Source organism: Salmo salar, chromosome ssa28 (assembly GCF_905237065.1).
Source record: "Salmo salar chromosome ssa28, Ssal_v3.1, whole genome shotgun sequence".
NCBI lineage: Eukaryota > Metazoa > Chordata > Actinopteri > Salmoniformes > Salmonidae > Salmo > Salmo salar.
The window spans coordinates 32,588,581-32,596,821 of record NC_059469.1 but is presented as its reverse complement, the minus strand read 5'-3'; the positions used below and the strand labels follow the sequence as shown (position 1 = coordinate 32,596,821).

General features: G+C 41.0%; 1 long non-coding RNA gene across 1 annotated transcript; it reads right to left on the bottom strand.

The window, feature by feature from the left end:
• Positions 1-738: 738 nt before the first annotated feature.
• On the bottom strand, positions 739-7,968 carry LOC123731471 (uncharacterized). The gene is made up of 3 exons (XR_006762615.1): positions 7,927-7,968; positions 7,705-7,797; positions 739-776 (listed from the first exon to the last, which is right to left on the bottom strand). It is a non-coding gene; the product is annotated as an uncharacterized lncRNA (long non-coding RNA).
• Positions 7,969-8,241: the final 273 nt, after the last annotated feature.

Sequence of the window (8,241 nt, the reverse complement as noted above, 5' to 3'; positions counted from 1 at the left end):
CAGAAAGAGGGCCAATTATCTACAAATTCTATCTTTTGGGAGGGGCAGAAAACAGTTTTCAACCAGCGATTGAGTTGTGAGACTCTGCTGTAGAGCTCATCACTCCCCCTAACTGGGAGGGGGCCAGAGACAATTAATCGATGCCGACACATCTTTCTAGCTGATTTACACGCTGAAGCTATGTTGCGCTTGGTGACCTCTGACTGTTTCATCCTAACATCGTTGGTGCCGACGTGGATAACAATATCTCTATACTCTCTACACTCGCCAGTTTTAGCTTTAGCCAGCACCGTCTTTAGATTAGCCTTAACGTCGGTAGCCCTGCCCCCTGGTAAACAGTGTATGATCGCTGGATGATTAGTTTTAAGTCTAATACTGCGGGTAATGGAGTCGCCAATGACTAGGGTTTTCAATTTGTCAGAGCTAATGGTGGGAGCCGTCGGCGTCTCAGACCCCACAACGGGAGGAGTAGAGACCAGAGAAGTCTCGGCCTCCGACTCCGACTCGCTTAATGGGGAGAACCGGTTGAAAGTTTCTGTCGGCTGAATAAGCGACACCGGTTGAGCATTCCTACAGCGTTTCCCTCCAGAAGCCATGAGAAAGATGTCCGGCTGCGGGGACCGTGCGAGGGGGTTTATACTAACGTTACTATCTGTACTTACTGGTGGCACAGACGCTGTTTCATCCTTTCCTACACTGAAATTGCCCTTGCCTAACGATCGCGTCTGAAGCTGGGCTTGCAGCACAGCTATCCTTGCCGTAAGGCGATCGTTCTCCTGTATATTATAAGTACAACGACTGCAATTAGAAGGCATCATGTTAATGTTACTTAGCTTCGGCTGTTTGAAGTCCTGACGAACCATGTCCAAACTGTATCCCATCTAGTCATGATTCCGAAACAGGCCAATAATAATACCCACTGTACTTTGCAGTTACTTTTGGGATGTTCATTTTCACATATACATGTACATTTTGGTAATTTAGCAGACACTCTTATCCAGAGTGATTTACAGTCAGTGCATTCAACTAAGGTAGATAAACAACACATATCACTATCATAGCAAGTAAAAATGTTTCTGTAACAGTTACTGAGAATGTTGTGGCTGTTTGGGTCAGCTAATTGCAAACGTATACTGAACAAAAATACAAATGCAACATGTAAAGTGTTGGTCTCATGTTTCATGAGCTGCAATAAATTATCCCAGAAATGTTAAATTCACACATTTAAAAATATACATTTTTATATTTTTACATCCCTGTTAGTGAGCATTTCTCCTTTGCCAAAATAGTCCATCCACCTGACAGGTGTGGCATATCAAGGAGCTGATTAAACAGCATGATCATTACACAGGTGCACCTTGTACTTGGGTCAATAACAGGCCCCTCTAAAATGTGCAGTTTTGTCACACAACACATAAGCCGCCTCCAATGTAGTTTTAGTGAATTTGGCAGTACGCCCAACTGGCCTCACAACCGCAGACCACGTGTAACCACACCAGCCCAGGACCTCCACATCCGGCTTCTTCACCTGCGGGATCGTCTGAGACCAGCCACCCGGACAGCTAATGAAACCAAAGAATCTCTGTACAAATTGTCAGAAACCGTCTCAGGGATGTTCATCTGCGTGCTCGTCATCCTCACCAGGGTCTTGACCTGACTGTAGTTTGGTGTCGTAACTGACTTCAGTGGGCAAATGCTCACCTTCGATGGCCACTGGCACGCTGGAGAAGTGTGATCTTCACGGACGAATCCCGTTTTCAACTGTACTGGGCAGATGGCAGACAGCGTAGCGTGTATGACATTGTGTGGGCGAGTGGTTTGCTGATCTCAACATATCCTTCGCTACAGTCATCTTACGACAGATATCTCAAACCAGTCATGACTATTTAACAAAACAAAACATGATTTTCAAGTTTCTTTCCAGTGAATGTCTTAGTTACATGGTTGTATAACTAGCAAATTCGTTTTGCCAAACTAGCATAGATCAGCTAGCCAGCTTGTTTAGCCTGGGAAAATGAGCGCGCATGTTTTTGATTTACTAGGCAAGTCAGTTAAGAACAACCCCGCCCTACCCCGGCCAAACCTTAACCCGGACGACGCTGGGCCAATTGTGCACCGCCCTATGTGAGTCCCAATCACAGCCGGTTGTGATACAGCCTGAAATCGAACCAGGGTCTGCAGTGACGGATCTAGCACTGAGATGCAATTCCTTAGACAGCTGCGCCACTCGGGAACCCATGATCACTAGGATAATTCAGAGACTGTTTGATTTATTCAATTTGAATTGATTAAACAATTCAAAGACTGAAAAAAATGTATCAGATGACTTATGTTTAAGGAGAGCAAATCGATATACAATCCCGAAATCAGCTGTAACTGTCAATAGTAAAACAAAGCGTAAAGAGGATGGTGGGGGGACCAGTAGTATAATATATTGGAGGATGGTGGGGGACCAGTTGTATAATATATTGGAGGATGGTGGGGGACCAGCTGTATAATATATTGGAGGATGGTGGGGGGACCAGTTGTATAATATATTGGAGGATGGTGGGGGGGACCAGTTGTATAATATATTGGAGGATGGTGGGGGGGACCAGTTGTATAATATATTGGAGGATGGTGGGGGGACCAGTTGTATAATATATTGGAGGATGGTGGGGGACCAGTTGTATAATATATTGGAGGATGGTGGGGGGGACCAGTTGTATAATATATTGGAGGATGGTGGGGGGACCAGTTGTATAATATATTGGAGGATGGTGGGGGGACCAGTTGTATAATATATTGGAGGATGGTGGGGGGGACCAGTTGTATAATATATTGGAGGATGGTGGGGGGAACAGTTGTATATTATATTGGAGGATGGTGGGGGAACAGTTGTATAATATATTGGAGGATGGTGGGGGACCAGTTGTATAATATATTGGAGGATGGTGGGGGACCAGCTGTATATTATATTGGAGGATGGTGGGGGGACCAGTTGTATAATATATTGGAGGATGGTGGGGGGACCAGTTGTATAATATATTGGAGGATGGTGGGGGGGACCAGTTGTATAATATATTGGAGGATGGTGGGGGGGACCAGTTGTATAATATATTGGAGGATGGTGGGGGGACCAGTTGTATAATATATTGGAGGATGGTGGGGGGACCAGTTGTATAATATATTGGAGGATGGTGGGGGACCAGTTGTATAATATATTGGAGGATGGTGGGGGGACCAGTTGTATAATATATTGGAGGATGGTGGGGGGACCAGTTGTATAATATATTGGAGGATGTTGGGGGGGAACAGTTGTATAATATATTGGAGGATGTTGGGGGGAACAGTTGTATAATATATTGGAGGATGCTGGGGGACCAGTTGTATAATATATTGGAGGATGGTGGGGGGGACCAGTTGTATAATATATTGGAGGATGGTGGGGGACCAGTTGTATAATATATTGGAGGATGGTGGGGGGACCAGTTGTATAATATATTGGAGGATGGTGGGGGGACCAGTTGTATAATATATTGGAGGATGGTGGGGGGACCAGTTGTATAATATATTGGAGGATGGTGGGGGACCAGTTGTATAATATATTGGAGGATGGTGGGGGACCAGTTGTATAATATATTGGAGGATGGTGGGGGGACCAGTTGTATAATATATTGGAGGATGGTGGGGGGACCAGTTGTATAATATATTGGAGGATGGTGGGGGGACCAGTTGTATAATATATTGGAGGATGGTGGGGGGGACCAGTTGTATAATATATTGGAGGATGGTGGGGGACCAGTTGTATAATATATTGGAGGATGGTGGGGGACCAGTTGTATAATATATTGGAGGATGGGTGGGGGACCAGTTGTATAATATATTGGAGGATGGTGGGGACCAGTTGTATAATATATTGGAGTATGGTGGGGGGACCAGTTGTATAATATATTGGAGGATGGTGGGGACCAGTAGTATAATATATTGGAGGATGGTGGGGGGACCAGTTGTATAATATATTGGAGGATGGTGGGGACTAGTTGTATAATATATTGTGACGTCCTGTCCTTTATTTACCCAATTACTGATCATACACATCAGATGACTGCGGGGCACGGAAGAGGTGGGATGGAGAGAGGAGTCATTTACTCTCTCACTTTCACACAATATAGTAGAAATGTAATAAATATAAAAAGCTAAACATGGAAAATGAAACTATAACTAACTAACTGTCATCTTCACCTTTACATCAGTTCTACATCTACCATCATCATTACTACTACTACTTCCACCACCACCATCATTAAACTGCTATCATTACCATCACCCTACTACCCATACCACTATTTGGAATAATAAACAACAATAATAGTGATAACAATAATCTGAATAACAATAATAGCAATAACAATAATAGTAATGACTATTTAGTATTATTTACTATGCAGATGTTATTATTCAGTGTCTCTCAGGCTATGGCAGACAAATACATATTTGGCTGCAAGAGGAGCCATTGCTCCTTCGCCCATGAGTATTTTTAGTTTTTCCTCTGGGTTTAATAAGTTGAAATTTTGAATAAATGTAGTCATTTCTGTGAATAATGAATTTCTTGGTGAGGAATATTTATCACAGTAGAGGAAAAAGTGCATCTCTGTTTCTACCTCCCCTGTCGTGCAGTGACCACATACACGCTCCTCTTTGGGTAGCCATGTCTTTTCATGTCTGCCGGTTTCTATTGCCAATTGGTGGTCACTCAGCCTGTACTTGGTAAGGATCTGTCTCTGCTTCGTACCTCTGACAGAGTAGAGATAACCAGCCAAATTCATATTCCCTGTTTATGGTCAGAGAGCAATTTAATTGGCTTTGGGATTTTGTTTCAATTTTCCAATGTTGTAAATATGAGTCCTTTGATTGGTTCATGATTTTGTTTATTGGAATTATTTCTTTTTAAGCAGTGCTGGTGTCAGCTTGGTTGGTGAGGTCCAACACCAGCTGACTGAGAGGGCTCGTTTCTGGGCTCAGCTCTCGGGTTTGAAGTGCTTTAAACTGAAGACTTGAATCTGGACTTGAATTTAGATGTAGCCAATTACCACTGGAAAGCAGCTCAATTCTGCCCTACATGCATTAGTTGGTGTATTTCTCTGGACATGTAGAATTTTCCAACAGAATTCTGCATGTAGGGCTTCAATTGGATGTTTGTCACACATTTTAAAGTCCAGTTTATTGAGTGGCCCCCAAACCTCACTTCGTAAAGAGCTATTGGTAGTATTACACTGTCAAATATTTGTCAAAATTCTAATTGGGATGTTAATATTGAATCATTTCATTTTTATTGCATACAATGCTCTGCGGGCTTTTTCTTTGACTGCATTCACTACCATATTAAAGTTTCCCGATGCAGATATGGTCAGACCAAGGTATGTGTCATTTTTTGTGTATTCAATTATGGTGTTGTTCAGAGTGAATTTATATTTGTGTTTCTGACATCTGGGTTTGTTCTGGAAAATCATGATTTAAAAAAAAATAATATATATATATATATATATATATATATATATATATAAATAATTGGACCCTGGCAGTATATATATGTATATTTACTGCCAGGGTCCAATTATGACAATATTGCTCTAGAATATTAAGGTTCTGTTGAAGACCTTTGGTTGGTGATAGAAGTACCAAGTCATCAGCATATAGCAGGTATATGTCAAATATAGTGTGAGTCTTGGGGCTGGAGAATCGTCCAACGTCTGCTAATTCATTGATATAAATGTTGAAAAGATTTGGACTCAAACTGCAGCCTTGTCTCACACCTCGACGTTGTGAAAGCAATTCTGTTCTTTGGTTTTTATTGCACACTTGTTTTCTGTGTACATACATTTTATTAAGTCATACACCTTACCACCATGCCCACTTTGGAGAATTTTGTAGAATAGCCCTTAGTGCCAAACAGAAACAAATGCTTCTTTAAAGTCAATAAAGCAAGCAAAGATTTGGCCCTCTGTTTTTTTGGTGGACGTGTTTTTTAAATATTGTGTGTAAGGTGTATATATGGTCAGCAGTGTGATGGTTGGGGAGAAAGTCAATTTGACATTTACTTATTACATTTTTTTCTTGAAGGTTTGAATTCTTGAATTCAAAATGCTACAGAAAACCTTTCCCAAGTAACTGTTTATGAAAAATCCCCTGTAATTATTGGGGTCTGATTTGTCTCCACTTTTGTGGATAGGGGAGATGAGCCACTGGTTCCAGACATCAGGGAAGCAGCCAGAAGTTAAAACCATGTTGAACAATTTAAGTACAGCATTTTGCAACTCAGGTGTGCTGTTTTTCAGCATTTCATTTTTGATGTTATCTAGACCACAAGCCTTCTATGATTTAATAGATTTGAGCTTTTCATTTAGTTCTTGTTGGGTTATTGGGTAATCTAATGGATTTTAGTTGTTTTTAATGACTGATTCAAGGATGTTCAACTTTTCTAGAATTTATACATTTTTTTGTGGGATGTTTTGTATAGATTATCAAAATAAGCTTTCCAAATTCCTTTATCTTGTATGGCTAATTCTAGTGGCTTTGTCATGCTTAAATTGTTCCACATGTCCCAGAACTGTCACGTCCTGACCAGTGAAAGAGGTCATTTGCCATAGTAGTATAGTCAGTGCGTGGCAGGGGGGTTGTTTTGTATGTATTTTGGGTTTTCTGTTTCTATGTGGGTTTGTTCTAGTTGTATATTTGTGTGTTGGTTTTCATGTTCGGCCGGGTATGGTTTCCAATCAGAGGCAGGTGTCTTTCGTTGTCTCTGATTGGAAGCCATACTTAGGCAGCCTGTTTTTCCTTTGGGGTTGTGGGTAGTTGTTTCCCGTTCTAGTCTAAGTACCTGACGGGACTGTGTTGGTCGTTTTTGTTATTTTGTAAAGTGTCTTAATTAAAATTATTGAAAATGAGCACTATCCACGCTGCGTCTTGGTCTCCATTCATCGACCGCTGTGACAAGAACCGATTTTGGTCAATTGCGTTTTCAATTTCATCAAGTGTCTTGTTGGTATAATTCAGTTTCTTGCATTTCAGTGTGTGTTTATACTGTTTCAAAGTATTCATAGCGTAGCTCTGGGTTGTTTTGCATTTGACATTTGTCTTAGGTGTTCTCTAATTGTTTTCCATTCATTATCAAACCATTTTGTTTCTGATGTTGCATTTCTTTGGTTTTCTCAAATTTGCTTTCAATGCTGCTTTTTGGAATACACAATTGATGTTTTGAGCAGCCCGAATTGACACCTTTTGTTTTGGTATTGTGAGTTATTGAAGAAGTGTACAGAGTTTATCATTTCATTTGAGTTCAATGTTTCAATGAATCTCTCTGCACGATTGCTTTATGTTGTAGAGTTTATTGGGCTGTTTTTTTTAATGAATATTGGCGGTTAATTTCTTCAGAAATAAGTTGATCTGACAACGGTGTCTGTGGTCTGATAGTGAATGCACTAATGGAGGAGGGGTCAATGTCAGTGATGGCATAATCGACTACACTTGTCCTAAGAGCTGAGCAGTAAGTAAACTGACGTAAAGAGTCCCCTCTGATTCTACCATTAAGCATGTACAGGCCTAAGGCTCGACAGAGATGCACTAACTCCTTCCCATTTTTGTTCAGTATTTGGTAAGGACTGTTTCTATTATTTATAGTAGGGCTACTGTACAACGAGGGGTGTCCAAATATGTGGTGGTTACCTCCCGCATCAGTGTAGTCCAGCCCAGAACCTGTTCTCGCATTGAAATCTCCACAAAGAAGCACTTTACCCTCTGCCTGAAATGGAATGATTTCTGTATGGAGAATGTCAAAAAACAGATCAAAATATGATGAATCTGGAGGAGCATAAGCTGCACATATGAATAAATCATTGTCACAATAGATTGTACTTTTGTTAAGTTTTAGCCAAATGTGATTAGTACCTTTTTTCATTTCATTCAGTGCTAAATCCTGCTTATGCCAAATGATGATTCCAGGGTAATTGACATCATTTGAGTCAAATTGGAGGTGTACCTGTGGATTTATTTCAAGGCCTACCTTCAAATTCAGTGCCTCTGTTTTACATCATGGAATATCAAAATAAATCATCCAAGACCTCAGAAAACAAATTGTAGACCTCCACAAGTCTATTTCATCCTTGGGAGCAATTTCCAAACGCCTGAAGGGACCACGTTCATCTTTACAAACAATAGTACGCAAGTATAATCACCATGGGACCACGCAGCCATCACACCGCT